The 19,427-nt window shown below is 45.6% G+C and overlaps 1 protein-coding gene across 1 annotated transcript in view; it reads left to right on the forward strand.

The window, feature by feature from the left end:
* Window positions 1-667: 667 nt before the first annotated feature.
* dag1 (dystroglycan 1) overlaps window positions 668-19,427 on the forward strand; it is a 55,498-nt gene continuing 36,738 nt past the window's right edge. Inside the window, exon 1 of the mRNA XM_073469201.1 lies at window positions 668-753. The gene's annotated coding sequence lies outside the window, so the exon portion shown is untranslated. The remainder of the gene's footprint in view (window positions 754-19,427) is intronic.

The raw sequence follows: 19,427 nt of genomic DNA on the forward strand, positions 1-19,427 counted from the left end.
AGCTTGTGGGTGGAGTAATTCAGAGAATGCAAGGCACTGCCTCCCTCCCTCCCTCCCTCCCCCCTCCTCCCCCCTCCCTCACTCCTCCTCCGGGTGGAAATTCATCCTTCAGGCTGAGCAGCGGACATTTGTGTGGAGCAGCTCGGGAGGACGGGACGTGTTCAGTCGTGGAGGTTTGCGGTCCGGCAGCAGCAGCAGCAGCAGCAGCAGCAGCAGCCTCTCAGCCCGGTTCGTGGTTCTGGAGCTCTGATCCACCGCAGCGCACAGCGATGTGATTTATTCCATCTCCGCCTCCAAACCAGCATTTCTTTCTTCCATTCTTCTGGTTTGTTCCTGTTTTTTTTCTGCTCTACTTGAGGATTTGCCTGCTGGGTTCATCTGAAGTCTCCACTCGGTGCTTTTTTTTAAAATTTTCCACCGTGAAGCAGCTTCAGCTTCCAACTTCAGCTCCGGAGACATCCTGCCGCCAGCCGGGGAGGCGCGCAGCTGACACCGCGCAGAGAGCCTCTCTGTCCGCGCGGCTCTGCGTGGACACGGAAGGAGGACAGACCGGAGCTCCGCTGTCGCCTCCGCCACCAGCCCGCCTCCACCGCCGGAGCCACCGGAGCCACCGGAGCCTCCACCGCCGGAGCCGGAGCCTCCACCGCCGGAGCCTCCACCGCCGGAGCCTCCACCACCGGAGCCGCCGGAGGGAGAGGAAGGATTTAGGCTGAATAACACGGGGAGGATATAAACGTGGAGGAGACTCTGACGGTCAGTCTGTGTTCAAATCATGATCTCAGTCCTTCCTGTGTGTGTGTGTGTGTGTGTGTGTGTGTGTGTGTGTGTGTGTGTGTGTGTGTGTGTGTGTGTGTGCGTGTTGCTGGAAAGAGAAAGTGTGTGCGGGGCACATTCAAGGAGAAAATCACAGCGAAATGTTTACTGTTGGAATATCACACACACACACACACACACACACACACACTAGTGAAATCTTTGATAACACATCCGGGTTGTGTGTGTGTGTGTGTGTGTGTGTGTGTGTGTGTGTGTGAGTGTGTGTCCGGGGTATTTTTAGGAGATCTGTGTTATTAGCTGCTTGCTGGGCTACTTATCCCAGCTACCGCTCTCCGCCCTGCGCCCTCTCTCTCTCTCTCTCTCTCTCCCTCCTTCCTTCCTCCCTCCCTCACCTCCTCCCCTCACCTCCTCCCCTCGCCTCCTCGCTGTGTTTCCTCCCCCGGTGCTCGGACAGCTGAAGCCCCACACCAGGCTCATTCCTCTGGCTCCGGAGCCCGAACAGGTGCGTTGTAACGCCGGGCTGCGGTCCAGAGAGGAGGGCCGCTGTCAGACTGTATCTCACTCGGTGTATTTTGGGATGAAGTCTGTAACGTTGCACCCAAACTGAGTCAGTGACCTCATTGTTCTTCATCCTGTGTTTTCTGTCTATCTCGTGCTGTTGCGTGCGTGCGTGCCTGCGCGTGCTCTCTCTCTCTCTCTCGTGCGCCAATGGAAGTTGGTTTTAGCGTCGCAGCGCATCAGATGGAGGAGACGCGTCGGGCTGTGGGGGGACACAGACCTCATTAGGAGCATTAATGAGCCCAGTAATCCCGACATGTTGGAGAAGGAATAGAAAGAGAGAAGGAACCACATCCGGTTGTGTGCTGGTGTGTGATGGTGTGTGATGGTGTGTGCTGGTGTGTGGAGCCGCTGTAGAGGTGAAGTCAGGATGTTCGCCCACCTCGTCGTGATTCCTCTCACGTCTGCTTTGCCATGGAGACGTTTGACAGCCTGCCGCGGTCTGGGTATGTCTCCTTTGACCGAGGGACAGGACAGAGAGAGGGGAGAGGGAGGGGGGAGAGAGAGGGGGTCTGCAGGGTGGATGAAGTGTCAGAGGAAACTACAGAAAGCTGAGTAAGGCTGAGTTGAGTCTGAGGGAAGCCGAGCAGCAGAGAGCAGAGCAACACTCGCTGCTGCAGCCGATCAATCGATTAGTTGTCAAACTCTGTTGATGGCTGATTAATTACTTTGAGTTGTTGTATTCAGAACAAAACTCTGATTTCATCTCCTCTGTGACGGTGAACTGAATATCTTTTATAAACTGACGAGTTCGGATAAAAGTTCTCAACGTTTTGCAAAGTGTTTTATGTTTTACGGCCCAAACAGCCGAACGATCACTGAGCGAGCGATCAGAAAACATCTGTAGCTGCAGCACGACTGTAGCCTACAATATAAATCATATAATATATTATTGTAATTATTTCAATAATTCACTCCGTCAGTCGGCTCTGGTGTTCTCCTGATGTTAGTTTTGTGTTTTTTGTCTTCAGTTTTCCTGTGTGAGGGCTTTTTGTCCGTCAGCAGGAGCTGAGGCTTACGGTCTGGCTCGACTACAAAAGGTGTTTTTTTTAGACACTTGGCTGTTGCAACCTGACCTTTGAGGTCCTGGTAGTGATTCAGTTCATGTCTGGCTGCTGTCCTGAGTCTGATTTGCAGAGTTTGTGTAGCAGCGAGTTAAATTCCTCACATCTTCTCCACCGTCGTGTTTTCAGCTCGCTCTGGTTTAATGTCATTTGATTGTTCAGGAATACTTGGCTGCTCCGTCCCACACGCCCTAAATGAATTAAAGGACTCTGCTTGTTCAGTGATGGGCAATTTGGAGGCTTTTGAGTGGTCCCGTGGGGGCCATTATTCTCCGCCTGAAGCCTGCAGAGGAGGCCTGGAGGTCCACCTATTTTCCTGCTACCCCCGCCGGACGTAAATCAATACGTTCTCAGTGCAGCGGGCCGGATCCTCTGCTCGTCTGTTCGTTCTGGTCTCTTCTGCTCTCCTCGGTGACGTAAACGAGGCAGACCTGCAGCTGAGCACACTTTGCTTGTATGTGTGTGTAAACAGGCGTCATGTTGATGGGACCGCCGTGTTTTGTAGACGAGCGAGTCTTTTAATCCTCGACACAGAGAACCATGTTTGTTTCCCCCCCGAGTGGCAGGAACCACCTCCACTGATGCTGATGATCTGTGCGTGTGTGTTGGTTTCCACGCCATGCTGTTAATTTGTTCACTGAGGTGTGTGTGTGTGTGTGTGTGTGTGTGTGTGTGTGTGTGTGCTCGCCCACAGTGAGGCATGTTGGTGTTGATCCCTGCATATCATCATTAAAGCTGTTCCAGGACTGAAGCTGCACAATTAAGTGAAATCTAAATCAAAATCACAATATTAAAATTGCAAGAAGCTGCAAGAAGGTCAAATGTGACTCATAACAAAGTTCTGTAGAGCTGCAGAGACGTCCTGACCCGCAGATCTTTGTTGGTTTGGATCAGAACCCAACATATCAGCAGGATTTAAATGAGATGCAAAGATGAGTCCCACTGATCGTGAATCATATCTGTCAAAATGATCACAATATGCCTTACCCAAAATTGTCACGGTCCAGATCCGGCCCACTCTAGGTGAGTTCATCTGGCCCACATACTGTGAGGAATGATGCCGCTTGGGTTGGTCCGCTCCTGATGTCAGCCAAGAGCCAATCACATCAACCAGAACTGGCCCAAATCTGGACCACAGCTCCCTCTGTTCTGGTGGGCTGGATCAGGCCCAGGTTTGGATCATCCCACACGGTATGTGGTCCAGATGAAGGCATCTGGTACATTTTTCTGTCTGGTAACCATCAGTGCAACTAACCAATCACACTGGTGTGATGTCACAGCTTTGCCTTGGTGTTGCTGCAGAAGCATCATTTCAAATTACCTAAAAGTTTGCATCTGGAGCGAGTCACTGGTATTACTGATATTACAGTCACTGATATTACTGATATTACAGTCACTGGTATTACTGATATTACTGATATTACAGTCACTGATATTACTGATATTACAGTCACTGGTATTACTGATATTAGTCATTGAGGTTACTAATTATTTTCCATTTTTAGGCAACAACATGCTTAAAATTACTCAAAATACAACGTTAAACACGTGTTTCACAGGATAATTTCTCCTATGTGAGTATTTTTCTGTTCTTTTCCTTCGAGTTGCGACGCTGTGACATCACAAAAACTCGACTGGTCCTGGAGCAACATTAATTTTGATGATCTAAGAGCAACACCAACATACAAGATGGTTCTGTAACCCTGATCGTGGGTCGTCAGTGTCTGTGTGTGAAGATGAGGCTGAAAAAAAGCCACACGTGTTCAGTCGACTTTCCCCGGATGAAAAAAAAAACGGATTATAAAACAGATTAGTGTCCCAGGCAGTCGCAGTAAATAACCTCATCTTGTCTTTTTTTGATGAGGACGCACAGCCTGCAACACACACACACACACACACACACACACACACACACACACACACACACACGTCACCTGTTTGTGTATTTGACTGGATGTATGTGTAGCACCTCCATCACTGCGCTGTAGGAGGAGAGCTGTAACAACACAAAGAGGTGAGAAACACTCTGTATGTTGTTCTCTCTCCCTCTGCAATGAAAAGAGGTCCAGTCTTCAGTGTGTGTGTGTGTGTGTGTGTGTGTGTGTGTTCGTCATAATGTTTTCTATCATTTTCACAGAGGAGATCTCTGTGCTAACCTTCAAGGGTTAAGTAAACAGTGTGTGTGTGTGTGTGTGTGTGTGTGGTGTGGCTGTGTATTTCCCGGTGCTGGTGTTTGTGTGTCGGAGCGTCGGCACCAGCAGAGCTCGCCTCTGAAAGGCTCCTCAGTCTCCAGTAGAAAGATGTGCTGCTCGGCTTAAGAGGTTTAAATTACCTCGAGGAGGCAGCGGAGCCGTGTGTTGCGACCGTCTCTTCAAGGTGATGATCAGCTTAACAGGTATTGAACAGCGCTGCACGAGATGTAACGCACACTGTGTGTTTGGCCTGCTGTGTGCTGGAGGAGGGAAACAAAGTCAGTGGGTCTGTTCTGTGGTTTTGTGAGGAAACCCTGGAACGCCGCTTTGGTTCTTGTCTTTGGCTTTCCTTTTTTTTCTTTTACCACTCAAAGCTTACATAATCGCTGATGTGCTGAGAAGCTTCTGACCCGAGATGACCCGGAGAAGCTCGGTACAGACTGGTTGTGGAAATTCAAAGTACTGCACATCATTCATGGAGACGGTGGAGACGAACTCTCTGTAGTCGAATGTGGTGGACAGACGCATCCTGTGCTCTGAACGACTCCTATCATCTGTTAAATGCTCCATAAGTGACACTTGGCCTGGAGATTTTAATTTAAATGTTATTTTCGATTTAAAACGCACAGCTGTGTCGTTGTTAGACCGTCACATCTGGATGAGTGAAGATCAACAGATTGCTGGTTTTACGTCCTGACGACGTTCATTTTTTAAAGATAAGAGGTACTTTTAATCAGCAGCTTGACTTTATCCTGGTGTGTGTGTGCAGGTTAGTGTTAGACAAGTTCAAATCATATTCACCAAAAATAGAAAGATTCAGGAAAAAATAAAAAACAGCCTTCAGAGATTCAACACTAAACAACAAAAGATAGAAATTCAGTTTCTGACAGTTTCTCAAATCTGTCCCGTCTTCACAAACAAATCAATAAATCATCTCTGAGACAGAAAATAAACCATCTGATAGTACCTGTAGGATTTAAAGATCAGAACGAAAAGCTAATTTAGATCGATTTTTGATTAGTAGTCACCCCCCGACTCATCGCTCTGCTAACAAGACTGGTTTTATTTTCTTTTTTCCCCGAAGAGTTCACAGCTTTGAAATCCATTATTTTTTTTATCCAACAGCAGCTTCAGGTTTTATCCCATCTTCATCTCGGCAATCAAGATTTGTCATAAAGACGACGTCAGACATCTTCCCCAGACACCCTCCTCCTCCTCCTCCCCCTCCTCACCTCTCTGACCGTGTTTCCTTGTCTACGTCTGAGCTACTCCCTATTTCATAAATCAATATCATCCAAAATAGGATTGAGCTCCTCTGTTATGAAACACCTTGTGTATCCTCCACAAGATAAGTCTAATCTTTGGCTCCCTGCTTTTCAAACTTTAGCTACAAGTGGAAAGAAGGATTCTTCTTCGGGTTTAGAGATCAGGACAGTTTTTTTTTTTATTCCTTTCCATTTTCAAAAGCTTTTGGAGAAAAGTAAAAAACCCTGATGTGTGCGTGTTGTGGAGTAAGCCTATCACGTTGGTAGATGAGATTTAGATCCCTCACTCTCGCTCTCTTCCTCCTGCAGCCTTTCTGGGCTAAAATAGGGGGATGAGGCATCTCCAGTTTCTCTGCCTACAGCTGGCTACTATTCTGTCGCTGTGAGTCATGCTCCTCCTGCCATGAGTGAAACACCACTTGTCGATTGCACATACGGCACATTTGTCAGAACACGAAAATAAAACAGTCATGGGATGTTTGAAGAGCCCTGCAGGCTTTTGAAGGGTGTGGGACCGGGCTCGTCCCGGTGCTATTCTTAGTGGAAGATAACAACAGAGAACAGAGACCGGGCTTCTGCTGATGACGCCGGCTGCAGGATTCAAAGGGTCCGACAGTGTAAACCGGGACAGAGAGCTGAAGTTGGTCTTTTTGCAGTTGTCATGGTTTCAATATGTTTTAAAATAGAGGCCAATAAAAATGTGTAACCGAACAGACAGTCTGCTCTGTGGAGGCTTAATCCATAATGTGCTGTAGATGAGTCAATGGCCTCGAAACAGCTCCCTGCTTCACTATTTGCAGAAACATTTATGCTGTGCTGCGTTTTCTTTTGATTGCAATCTACAGTCGCTGCTGTCATGAGCTGTAATTCTTTGGAATACATTTCCTCTGGGTTACAGTCGGTGCAGAGCCTGTCAGTCTGTCAGAGCTGCTGTTGTTTTTTCCCCCCACGCTGCAGACGAGTCTCCAGCTGCTGTTTTCACTCACCTGTTGGAAACTAGTCGACGTCACGAGAACCCAACAGGCCTGTAGAATCAACAGCGCTGTAAACTGAGAGCAGATGAGGATACGGATCAAATTACGTTGGTATCCCAAACCACATAGTTTTCTTAATCCTAACCAAGTAGTTTTAGTGCCTAAACAGTGACAGCATGACGTGTCGTTAGTGCACTGCAACGGTCGTGATGTTTTGTAGACGACCCTGACAGCCGACCTGTTCAGTTGTTTAGGTGTGGGGACGCGTGGCCTGAAAGCCAGGTCCACTGCAGCTGACATTAGCACGACAAGGCTTAAACATCATGTGGTTAATTAGCTAGTTGGAAAAGTTGTTGTTGGAGATAACTGGTTATTTTTACTGTCAGCCACAGTAAAAATGGTCGGTCTGGAAATCCTCACCAGCATGCTGTTTAGTCTGGTGAGACAGGATGTGAGTTTTTTTAGTATGTCTGAATCCATTAGAACGTGAGTTGCATATTATTTATGGGGAAATATTACAGGATGTGAACTCTGCTGCAGTCACAACAACAATATAACAAAGCTGCCGGTGTTTCTTCTTTGGATCAGGCCGACTCGATGTGTGGAAACTCTACACAAACATAATGTCGGATTCAGCCGGCTCTCTTATGCAGTAAAGCCGTAATGATTCATTCAAGTCAAAGTGTATAAATTTGTGCTGTGTCAGTGTTTATAAAAGTTCACACCCATCAGAGTTAATTTAACACTTTTAGTTTTGAACACTGGCCCGGAGCCACGTCGGTCCTGTGAGCGAACAAACAAGAGTCCAATCAACACCTGTCGGCTTTAAACAATCATCACTCACGTTGTCACCGTTATCAGAACAGATCACGTCAGACAGAATGTGTTCATCACAGCGGATCGCCTGCTTTATGAAATCATCACTACACAGAAGAAAATCAGTGAATTGATCCTGAATCGCAGCGACTAAAGGAACACGTGTGAGCTGTGATGTGACGGAGCAGAGCGGAGGAGATGGAGGACAGACAGCAGTGTTGTAATGAGAGATCTCTTGATGGACGTGTGTTTTCCTCTTCCACAGGGAGCTCAGCAGGGCGGATGCTTAATCACAAGTGTGCCTGAACTGGATTTATTCTTATGGTGACTCATTATACCGCCCAGCAACAGGAATAATCCTCCCTGCAGTATATGTGTGTGGTTTGAAATCCATCTGACGTGGCAGAAGTTTCAAACATTTGAGTTATTGACTGAATTGAAAACCGTGACCATAAATATCTTCCTAATGTGCTGTTTCATCAGCAGGTCCTCAAATTAGCAGATTATTTTTCATATCCAGCAGCATAACGCTGGCAGCCAGAGACGCCAAGTGACTCCAAATGTCCATGTTTAGACGGTGTGGGAAAAGCTTCTTCTTTTTCATAACTCAAGCTGTGAGAAAGCGTGACAACACTTGTGCCATGTGTCTGCAGCTCTGGAGCGATTACAGTGTTGCTCCTAGTGGCAGTTTCCTGTATAATTGCAGTTGACATAGCTGTGTAGTGCTGCAGAGGGAGACGCCGCAGCAGCAGGCCGGCCGGGCCATTATGAGCGATCAGTGTAGCTAACTGCTCAGGCCTGGATGTCACTGATATAGAGGCCGTTTTAGTGCCGGAGCTCAGGACGCTGAGCGGATTGTTCTTGTTGTGATGCTCACGTCTCGGTGGGGAGACCTGCAGCTCGGCTCTACATGTCCTCAACGTATTTATTGCAGATTATCTGTCGACACTTCTGCTGTAGGATGAAGAACCAGCTCTCCATGAGGAGGTTGTGTTTCCACCCGTGTCCGTTTGTCAGCAGGATTACACAAAAACTACTCGACAGATTTCTGTTGAACCTGGATGGAGGATTGGTGTTAAATAAATCTGGATGAAAGAAATCAGGCACATTTAGGTGGCTTGTATCTGCGTGAGTACAGTTTGATGCGGATAGAAGGGACTGTTGGGTCTTGGCTGAGGTATGCGCTCTACGGAGCATCATTCTATGTTTTAGGGTTGCAATTAAAAATGTCTTTCATTTTCACATTAATATGATATAAAACAGAAAAAAGCAACAAACCTGGATATTTGAGAGTCTGAGAGCATTTCTGCCATTTTTCCATGAAAATTACTTTCAGGATTTATTGATTATTAAAATAGTTGGTGATTATTTTTCTATTGATTCCTCCACTGATCAGAGCCTGACTGGTATTGGCGCTGTCATAGATGTTAATATATGTGCCGATATGAAAACATAATGCAGAAAAAGATAAAAAAAGGTGAATTGTCATTTTGGACAATACAGTTTATTATTAAACTGTAAAATATCCTCCTCCATTACATTTGTTTCTCTGGTTTTATGAATGTTTTAACTCCTGGAAACTTTCAAAGAATTCGATAATATCTTGACAAACTCTCTCTTGTGGTTTCCTTCTGATGAAAGTTAATTTTCTTTCATTTTAAAATGTTTCTCTTTCGGTTTTTAGCAACACGACTTCCACCGAGCTCCCAGAATCCTCTCTGCTCCTCATTACTTAAAGCTTTCATCTGTTGTCCAATCACAAGACGTTTAATTGTGTAAGAAGCAGATATCACAGCTCTGTGTGTGTGTGTGTGTGTGTGTGTGTGTGTGTGTGTGTGTGTGTGTGTGTGTGTGTGTGTGTGTGCATGTGTGTGAGTCACACCACTGATTTGGTGGAGAGAAAACAGGGTGGCGGTGCAGTCATTAGTTCTGGGGCATTAACTGCTTATCAGTGGACAGTTTTATTAGCCCCCTTGTTTTGGCTGGTTAGCCTTCTGGACACGGAGCCAAATGGCGCTCTTGAGTTGCCCGGTCAACCATGGAGGAATCCCGCCGTCACGCCAGAACCCTTAACGCTGCGAGAAGAACTAATTGTGATTCGACTTCGCTGCCGACGCAGCAGCCGCATGCTGTGACATGTTCGACACGCAACACAGTCTCAACTACAGCGAGCAGCGTGTGTGTTGTCCTCAATGGCAAAACACTCGGTTTGAATCTAATGTGAAGGAATTCCACCACAGCGCCACACATCACGAGGAAAAAAAGTAGGATAGTAAAAAATGTGTTTGACATGTTTGGCAGCCGCAGCAGAGAAACAGAACGCTGATCCAGATCCATGCCGAGAGCAGAATTTCCACTCTGGCGTCGCCCTGTAATGATGTATATTTAGCTCTTTTTAAAGCACTGGAAACCGACCCACATGTAGAGGCGTGTTGCTCGGTCATCCATGAAGGAATTCTGCTTCACCACAACAGCCAAAACAGCCTGCTGGTGCCGTAACCATGGAGACTCGTCTGCTACGCCGAGTGGGGGCGGAGGACTTTTATTATGAGTAGTTCTGTTCATTCAGGCCGAGATGAAAGTGCAGACATTCACAAATGTTTGAATATTATTCAGTTTTTTTCTTGGCCTGAAGAGAGAGAGAGAGAGAGAGGGGGAGAGGGAGGGGGAGAGAGAGAGAGAGAGAGAGAGGGGAGAGAGAGCGAGAGAGAGGGGGAGAGAGAGAGAGAGAGAGAGGGGGAGAGAGAGAGAGAGAGAGACAGAGGGGAGAGAGAGAGAGAGAGGGGGAGAGAGAGAGAGGGGGGAGAGAGAGAGGGGGAGAGAGAGAGGGGGAGAGAGAGAGAGAGAGAGAGAGAGAGAGAGAGAGGGGGAGAGAGAGGGAGAAATGCTGAGTGCTTGTTTTGGCTCATCTGGTATGAAGCTTTAAAACACCGAGAACATAAAAAGGAGGAAGGAGAAATCTCATCTGACACACGGAGCCGCTGCCTCTGAGACTATTTGCACGCTTTGTTATTAAAGATTAATAACTGCAGAGTCACTCAATGAACACCAAGCGACAAAATGACACTCAGACTAAAAGCAAACCTCACGTTTTCTTTTACACATGTCTTTTTTACGTGTGTGTGTGTGTGTGTGTGTGTGTTGTGTCTGTGTGTGTGTGTGTCTGTGTGTGTCTGTGTGTGTGTGTGTCTGTGTGTGTTGTGTGTGTGTGTGTGTGTTGTGTGGACGCAGGCAAACAGCTTGGCCTCTCCACCTGGCCGGCAGCTTTTAAAGCGTTGGCGGGAGGCAAATACAGCCGGCCGAGGAAATGAGACTTGAGAGAACCTGACATGTTAAATCTAACAGTCAAACACCAGCAGGTCGACTTCACACCCGCCCTGTGTGTGTGTGTGTGTGTGTGTGTGTGTGTGGATTGGGTTCTCAATAGATGACATTGTTCCTGGTGTGGACTCACATACACACACAGTCACACTCTCGCACAAGCAGGCATACATATATATGTACATTAGGTTGTGTGTGCCAACACACACACACACACACACATTCTCACACTGCATAATCTAACACAAACAGGAGGGAAGGCTTCAGGTTACACACCTTGTACAAGTTGGGACGAGTCAACAGGATCTGTGAACAGCGACAGACCGAGAAATAACGTAAAGCTTCATATTTATACATCAACTCATTTTCTTCTTTTGTTGTTTATACAAAGACCTGACGACACTTCATCCTATTAAAGGAACAGTTCACATCAAAATGTCACAAATGTCTTGTTTTGTCTCACCAACAGTCCAAAACCCAGAGATGTTTGTTCACTTTTCTAGAAATCAAAGAAAACCAGAAAACATTCACATCTGAGGAACTGAAAACACAGAATTTGATGTATTTTAAAAACATCACTGAAATGATTCAATCAATCATCAAAATTGTCTGATTATTTTTCTGTCAGTCAACTAATTGATTATTCACAAATCATTGGATTGTGTTTTTGTGTAATGTGTCAAATTATTGTTATTTTGTTCCTCAGTGGGAAACTGAGTGTTTAGAGCTGCAATTACATTTCATTTCAGAGTCGAAGGTAATTTTCTGAGAGTAGTTTGTTGTTTGCGACCAACAGTCCAAAAACTCAAACACATTCAGTTCACAGTCATATAAAATGGAGAACGCAGCCGTTCGTCCCTCCAGAGTGACTCTAATGATTAATCAGTTATCAATAACATCGACGAGCCTAATTGTTTTAACACTCGGAGCAATGAATTACCAAACTACTGGTCAAGTGAGTATTGATTCTTTTATAATGTACATTTAAAATCCATACATCAATGAAATGAACTGATGAGTAGTTGTAATGAAGCCACCGTGAAGCAGCAGGCTCTGAGACATCTCCTCCTGTGATGGTCTGAAGTTAAACTTTACTGTGAGACCTCCCAGCAGCTCGCAGCCTCACGCAAAACACTAAATCTTTGATTTGATGCACTCAGTTAAACTCCGCCCGCTGCGGTCGATGCACCAGGAAGTAAACACTCGGGGGGGAAACGTGTCACGGGGCATGAATGCTCATCTCCGAGCCTATTTGCAAATTTGTGTCGGATCAGGATGTCGTGAGTCACCCATTCATCCACCCATTTATCCCTCTATTCATCCACCCACCCATCTATCCACACACTCATCCACCCATCAAGTCATTTATTCACCACACCCATTCATCCGTCAATCCATCTTTTATGATGGGCAGTCATTCAAAAGGGACGAGAGCTGTCGTCTGCCAACGTGCCGCGATGATTCACGTCCTGGAGACGCCATCGCTGTGTGTGTGTGTGTGTGTGTGTGTGTGTGTGTGTGTGTGTGTGTGTGTGTGTGTGTGTGTGTGTGTGTGTGTGTGTGTGTGTGTGTGTGGTGGGGGCACAGAGGGTGACTCTGGGAGTGACAGGGGATGTGGTAGTGGGATGTCTTGATGGATAGGACTGGAGCCTGCAGAAATAATACACAGAGAAGGGGGGAGAGAAGGGGAGGTGGGTGAGTTAGAGAGAAACGGGGTTAATAGAAAGCGAGGGAGGGAGTGCAGCAGAGAAAATAAGCATGGTTGGGGGGGGCAGTGACAGCAGGAAGCTGGGCAGAGAAGGACAGGTGAGAAAAGGATGGAGAACCAGAGCGACGGAGCAGTTTCCTGTCGCTGAACGTCCTTCAAGTGTTCACTTCGACCTCCACTCACAGCTCTGGACCTCAGAGGGGTGGAGGCGGGTGGTGGAGGCGGGTGGTGGAGGGGTATTGTTTACATAGTTGCCGCTTCAAAGAGCATTACAATTTAATAAAGCGATAATCTTCAAGGGCAAATGGACCAACGGAGCTCACACCCAAATCCCTGCTGTTCACAACCCAGCAGCAGAACTCCAGAGTCCTGACGAAGCCTCAAATCTCACTGAGTGCAGCTGAAGTTTTGTTTTTTTAAAGTTTTTATCAAAAATGAGAATCATCTGAAGTTTATTATTAGACGACTTTTAAAAATAACTTTCCAGAACTTTTTCTCTCTTAGCACAGGCTGCAAACTTCTTCACACTGAGTTGAGAGAGAAATCCAGATTGTTAACAGCAGCTGGACCCATTTTTATGTCGACACATCGGGCTGCACAATTAATTGAAATATTATCGAATTGCAATATGGTGATATGTAAATTGCTGGAGCTGCAGTTTTTGATAAACGGCATTATAATGAAGTGCTGTGGTGCTGCAGAGACGTCCGGACCTACAAGTCTTCTTCTCCGGATGTTAAAATGTTTTCACCATCATGATTTGAATAGTTCTCCAGTGAAAATGAACATTGTGATGCAATAAAAGATCATCCCAGCTAATCATGAATCATAGTGTAATTGTCATCTGTCAAAATAATCGTGATCTGATTATTTAGTTTCACATCGTGCGGCCCTGTTGACAACATCTTCCTGCTTCTGATGTGACATGAAGCCTCAGAATCAGTAACTTCAGAACCTGACGCTGTTCAGACACTCGTGAACTGTGTTGATGTAATTGTGAAAAATAGCTCAGCTGCATCTCGACTGTCTGTGAAAGAAACCTTTATGTGAGAGGAAAACCTTCAGTGTCGTTCTTTGTTGTTCTCTCAATGAAATAAACCCTCCAGCTCTGACAGAACTGATGCTACAGCAGCTACGCTAACATCTGGAGGAGCCGCCATTGTTGTTTTAAAACTGTTGCTTCTCTCGCTGGTCGTCACATCTGAACCTGCCTGGAGCTGCTAGGAGTTACCCAGATGTTGCTGATTGGTTTGACCGCTCAGTGAACAGCTTGACACCTGGCAACATGAACGTGAGCTAACAAATCGTCTTTCTCGAAAACAGAAGGATCCCTTTCACAATTTGAGTCTCGAAAAGCTGTCAGATTATCGACTAACGACTTATTCCAGGAGTCAGTAGACGTGTGAGCAGCTGCATGTTTACTTTGTGTCTGGATGCTCTCTGACCCGTCTGTAATGTCGGATGTTGTTGGCCATTAATCGTGGTGTGTTTCAACGTACATGTTCATATTTGTGCAGACGGCCGCCTGCAGTTTGTAGAAAATAACTCTGCAGAGTGCATTATTTAAAAAAAGTAGGCTACACTTTTCTTCTGCAGAGTTGATTTTCAGACTGACTGAGCTTATTGAAGTGCAGTTTTTGGTTTTGGGATATAAGATATGGACCCTGTGAAGCTCTGCTTGCTGTAAGAACGTTAAAGTCATCAAGGGTGTCAAAGAAATGTGATTTTCTGTAGCGTGGCCTGAGGGGCTTTCGTGGGTGGCACATGTTGGGGATTTTGTATCAACTTCTTTGAAATTTTCACACAAAAATGAGGATGCAGTTCTCTCAAAAATACATCCTGATTCACCCTGAATGTCTTTATCTTCCATGAGTTCTCACTTTCAGGTTATTAACATTTAGAGGTTATTTTCAGGCTTTTTTGCCGCATTAAATATTGATGTACGACTAGTGGAGAGACAATATGCTTTAAGTGAAAATACAACAACTTCTAACGGCAGAAACGGCACAAATATGGCCAATAAAACATCAATAAAACCACAAAAGTACAAGAAGTTACTTCAGAAAATCACATTTTCATAACCTCCAACATGAGTTATGCTTCAGCGCCACAGAAAAATGAAGGAGTGAGAAGAAAAGCAGCCTCGCTCGAGGCGCTCTGCCATCGTCTGCTCTGTGTTTAAGTCCTGAGACATCAGGTGGATTTGCTGCAGAGCCACAGCTTCTCTTGAAGTTCACCTCAAACCAGGTGTTTAGCCTCCGCAGAGCTCGGCCTGTAATCAGCCGAGCTCTGCAAGAATGATATGAATTCTGTTTGAACGTTCAGGACGAGGCTCAAACCCTCACAGCCTCACAGCCTCACAGCCTCACGGTGAAGGGGAGCACGCCAAGAATGTAAACCTTTATGTTCTGAGCTTTCTGTTCTACTCGGCGAGAATTAACCCAACTTCACCTTTCTTTAGTTTCAGTTATATTTTATGTTGTGACAACACTGTACTTATGATTTAATATGTTTAAGGCACATAAACATCTTGGTCAGGGTTTGGTTCTGTCTCCACAAACACGGCTGGAAAATATCCCAACATCTCTTTAAAAATATCCAGCGGCGTCACCCTTACAAATGTTGAAACACCTGATAAGTCAGGTCATAAACATGTAATCAGAATGTGTCTGTGGTTCACAGAAACATTTTATCTTGGTAACCGGCACACACACAAAGAAAGTATGAGGCAAAGTACTAATTTCAACCTGATCAGCAGTTCTAATATTTTAACTTATTCATTCTTTTGATCGCAGACTGAAACGTGTCCTTCATGTTCAGGAGAGACAAAGGGCGAGTCGCCTGCTGTTTGTTTACAGAGGAGAGAGAGAGTCAACTGTTCTTTGAACTACATTAATTCGTCCACAGCTTCCTCCCTCTGCTTCGTTGTTATTCTGAGACGCTCCCAGATCCAGTAGCATGGCCAATACATTCATTGTTTGCTGGCTGCTATCAGAAGGTACAGGACTGCACTTTAAAAGACTGTCACCCACTTACCCGAGAGAGAGAGGGAGAGAGGGGGGAGGCAGAGAGAAAGTCATTAGGGCAGGCAGAGCAGAAAAGGCAGAGCGAGAGAGCTATCTCTCCGTGCAGCCGTGTGTTTGAAACGCCGTGGCTGCCGCCTACAATCCCTCAAGACACACTGTGTTTGTGTGTGTTGGATGCACACACGTGTGCACGTGTACTCTGTAGGAGTATCTGCAGGTCTGTGTGTCAGGCTCGCTGGTTTACATGGTACTAAATACCATTGTTATCCTGAGGCCTGCAGGAAGCCTCCTGATGCTCTGAATCCCTGAGCTGCTCTCTGCTGCTGCTGCAGATTAACTCCAGCAGCAACACCTCGCTTCACTTCTTCTTTCTCGTTCTGTTTCTCCTCTGGCTTCACTCTTTGACTCATGTGCTCCGCCTGTACAGGTAGGAAGCACTATTTTCTGCCCTCCTATATGTATCATCCACTTATGGAGATCTTTTTAGCTGCTCTTGCGTGCATCGGCTCCGGTGACGTCAGTTGTGAAGTGAGCAGTTAGGCCTGTCTCCACATACCGATTTTTTTGGGCTGCTGCAGTCGCTCCTCGTTGGGAACAATTGGGGAAAAAAAGACACTGGCGCTCAGAAAAAATGCTGTGCAGACGCCCTAGTTTCCGTTAGCAAGTTAATGGGGTATCATAAAATGTGTTAGCATCAAGCTAATGGACGAAGCGTTGATTTGGGAATCATAAATAAGAATCCCAATCAATAATCCTGATGTTTGGATCCAGTAGATTAGCCTTTGACGAGTTGTGACAGAGATACTCAGCGTGACATCTGACAGTGTAGAAATCATCTTCTGAACGCTCTCTGCTGGATAAAGTTTGACCTTAAATCCAGTTAAGCATTTCATTACTGCAACACGACAATAAACAATAAGATATAAGCTATTATCGGCCTAGCTCAAATGCTAACACGCTAAAATAAGATGGAAAGCATGTTAAACACTTTAGCTGCTTAAATTAGCATGTTAATATCATCATTGTGAGCATGTGAGCATGCCGACATTAGCACTCTGCCTTTCTCCACCTTTTCCCTCTCTCACACACACACACACACACACACACACACACACACACACACACACACACACACACACCACACACACTCACTCTCTCATCTGAAACACCAGATATTCAGGCTCAAGCTTTCAAAAGTTCGATCACTGACGCTCTCTTTCTCCTTCCTCACTCGCACTCCTTTTTCAGTTTGCTTTAATGTTATCTGTGTGTGTGTGTGTGTGTGTGTGTGTGTCTTTTGAGATAACAGGAGTTTGGTGTCACCTTGACACAACCTTGTGCTGCACAGTGCACCCAAATCGAAACACCTTGTAAGTCTGGAAAGAATATCACATCTTAATTGAGCGATTAGCATCAAAGAGGCTGTTTTGCACTTCACACAGACGAGTGGATGAAGGCTGGAGAGTCGTCAACGTGAACCAAAAACTAAAGTACTGCAGGACCTGCATCACTTTCTCCTTTTAAAATGAGACGTTTTCTTTGTTCTGTCAGAGAAAAATAATATTGCAATCGCTTATTTGTCTGTCATCTGACCCTCAACCACTAACGACACATTTGTTCCCATATCATCACTGATTCTGTCTCCAGACGCTCTCACAGTCACTCACTCTCTCGTGTTTCCATTTGCAACAATTTAGAGGAGCTTCAAGTTTGATTTCTCGTGGCATTTACCTAAATCCCTTTACAGCGCCGCGTTAAGTAACATTTAGCACAGAAGTGAAAAAAATAAACCTGGTGATAAACATCAGCTCAGCGACGCTCGCCGTCTCCGTCCAGTCGACTGTGATAAACTCAGCAGACGGGGGACATCTTTAGCCTGGCGAAAAACTCCGAGCTGCGGTGCGTTTAAAACCCTGCCAGAGGAGTTGGAGGTCACATTGCTCGGTCCGCTCGGCTTCCAGCCGCGGCCTGTTATTATCATAGAGATAAAGAATGGAGCCTCGGAGCTGAGACATCTGCAGTGACTGTGGAGGTGGAGGGAGAGGGAGGAGGGACAAAGGTAGATGTGAGATACCGACTGGCTGAATGACCGACTGGCTGCAGTGAATTATGTGCTTTCTAGCTAAAGAAAAAAACTTAGTGAGTGACTGTCAGAGGAGGTGAAACCCTGGAGGAGTGAACGGCCGGCTGCCTGTCTGCGTCACTGACAGAACAACCGGCTGGATTCATGATGTCTCAGTAACACTGACGGACTGACTGAGTGAGGAAGTTGCTGACGGGCTGACTGAGGGACTGATTTGACTTCTTAGCTGACTGAATAAAGAGAGAAATGCTGTTATTGATCGCTGATCTGTTGACTACAGGAAGGAAGATGGTGGTGGAACGTCTGTAAGGTAGATTTCTGAGAACTTGTGAGGATCATCACATTTTTAAGCTCTCTTCTGTATCAAAGTGATCCAGTGACGGTCTGTATGTCCGTGGGTCACACTGCAAACAGGAAGTGCTGATGGCTAATTCAGCGTGAGATTAAATAGTGACAATAACTGCTGCAATGTATGATTAATCCATTTTAAAATGGAGATAAATGTTGATCAGTGTTTCCTAAACCCGAACATCCTCAGATGTCTCCTTCTGTCCACAATCCAAAGATCTTCAGTTTAAACCAGAAAATATTCACATTTACAAAACTGGAATCAGAGTTTTGACTTTTGTTTTCTTATAAAATTACTAAAACTTATTATCAGCAGAAGATTCAAACAGGCATAACTCACTGAATCTATGGTGACATTACTTCTTGTTTACATTCTCTGAAGCATTATGGGAACTGTAGTTTGAACAGTAGAAAGTGAGACAGTACGAATAAGGAGTCAAAAATTAGAGCTGTGATGATTAGTTGATAAATCAGTTAGTCAGTCGAAATAAAGACCGTGTCAGTCAGTTTTCACGCTGTCGGCTTCAGTGTGACCATCTGCTGCTTTTCTTTCATTCCTGATTTTGGACAAAAGAAGCAGTTTGAGTTTTTGTTAGTTGCAGCTCGGTCCAAAATCAGTATTAACTTTAGTCCTGACTGAAGCTCAGGATCATCGGGATGATCAACACTTCCACTTTACGTTCAGGTGTAAAACACCTGTGAAAAAACATTCACACAAAAACTTAAAAATTGCATAAAAATATTTTTTTGGCACAAAAATGGTAAATTTCAGTCGTCCAAATTATTCTGGAAACATGTTTGTCAGGTTCCTGTGACTGCGAAGAGCCTGTACATGAAAACCGTCTGAGGGTTCAGAAGGTTTGCAGGCTGCTGTTGTGTGTTCAGGTGGACGCACCGACTGTTTCTGCTCCTGTCTGACCGGCTCATCAGCAGATTTGCCGACTGGTTGCGTCGCTGCCTGCTCGTGTATTTATAACCTGGTGCTGAACGTGAAGATAGGAGAGACACACAGATGAGAATTGATGACCTGCACCAGCAGAGGATGGGAGGAGATGGCTATCACTGCAAACTCATCACACACACACACACACACACACACACACACACACACAGAGGACATACATGCAGCGTATCTTGTGGCTGCTGCAGTATCCAGGTCACTGCAGTATGTGTAGACACAAACTACATTGTGGGGACTTCACCTGCACGTGTCTGACCCAGATTAGTCCTGTTTATCTTTGAGGAGACCGGAGACGTGTTTGCATTCTGGAGCTAAATGGATCCTGACAGGAAGC

This window comes from Pagrus major, chromosome 6 (assembly GCF_040436345.1).
Source record: "Pagrus major chromosome 6, Pma_NU_1.0".
Lineage (NCBI taxonomy): Eukaryota > Metazoa > Chordata > Actinopteri > Spariformes > Sparidae > Pagrus > Pagrus major.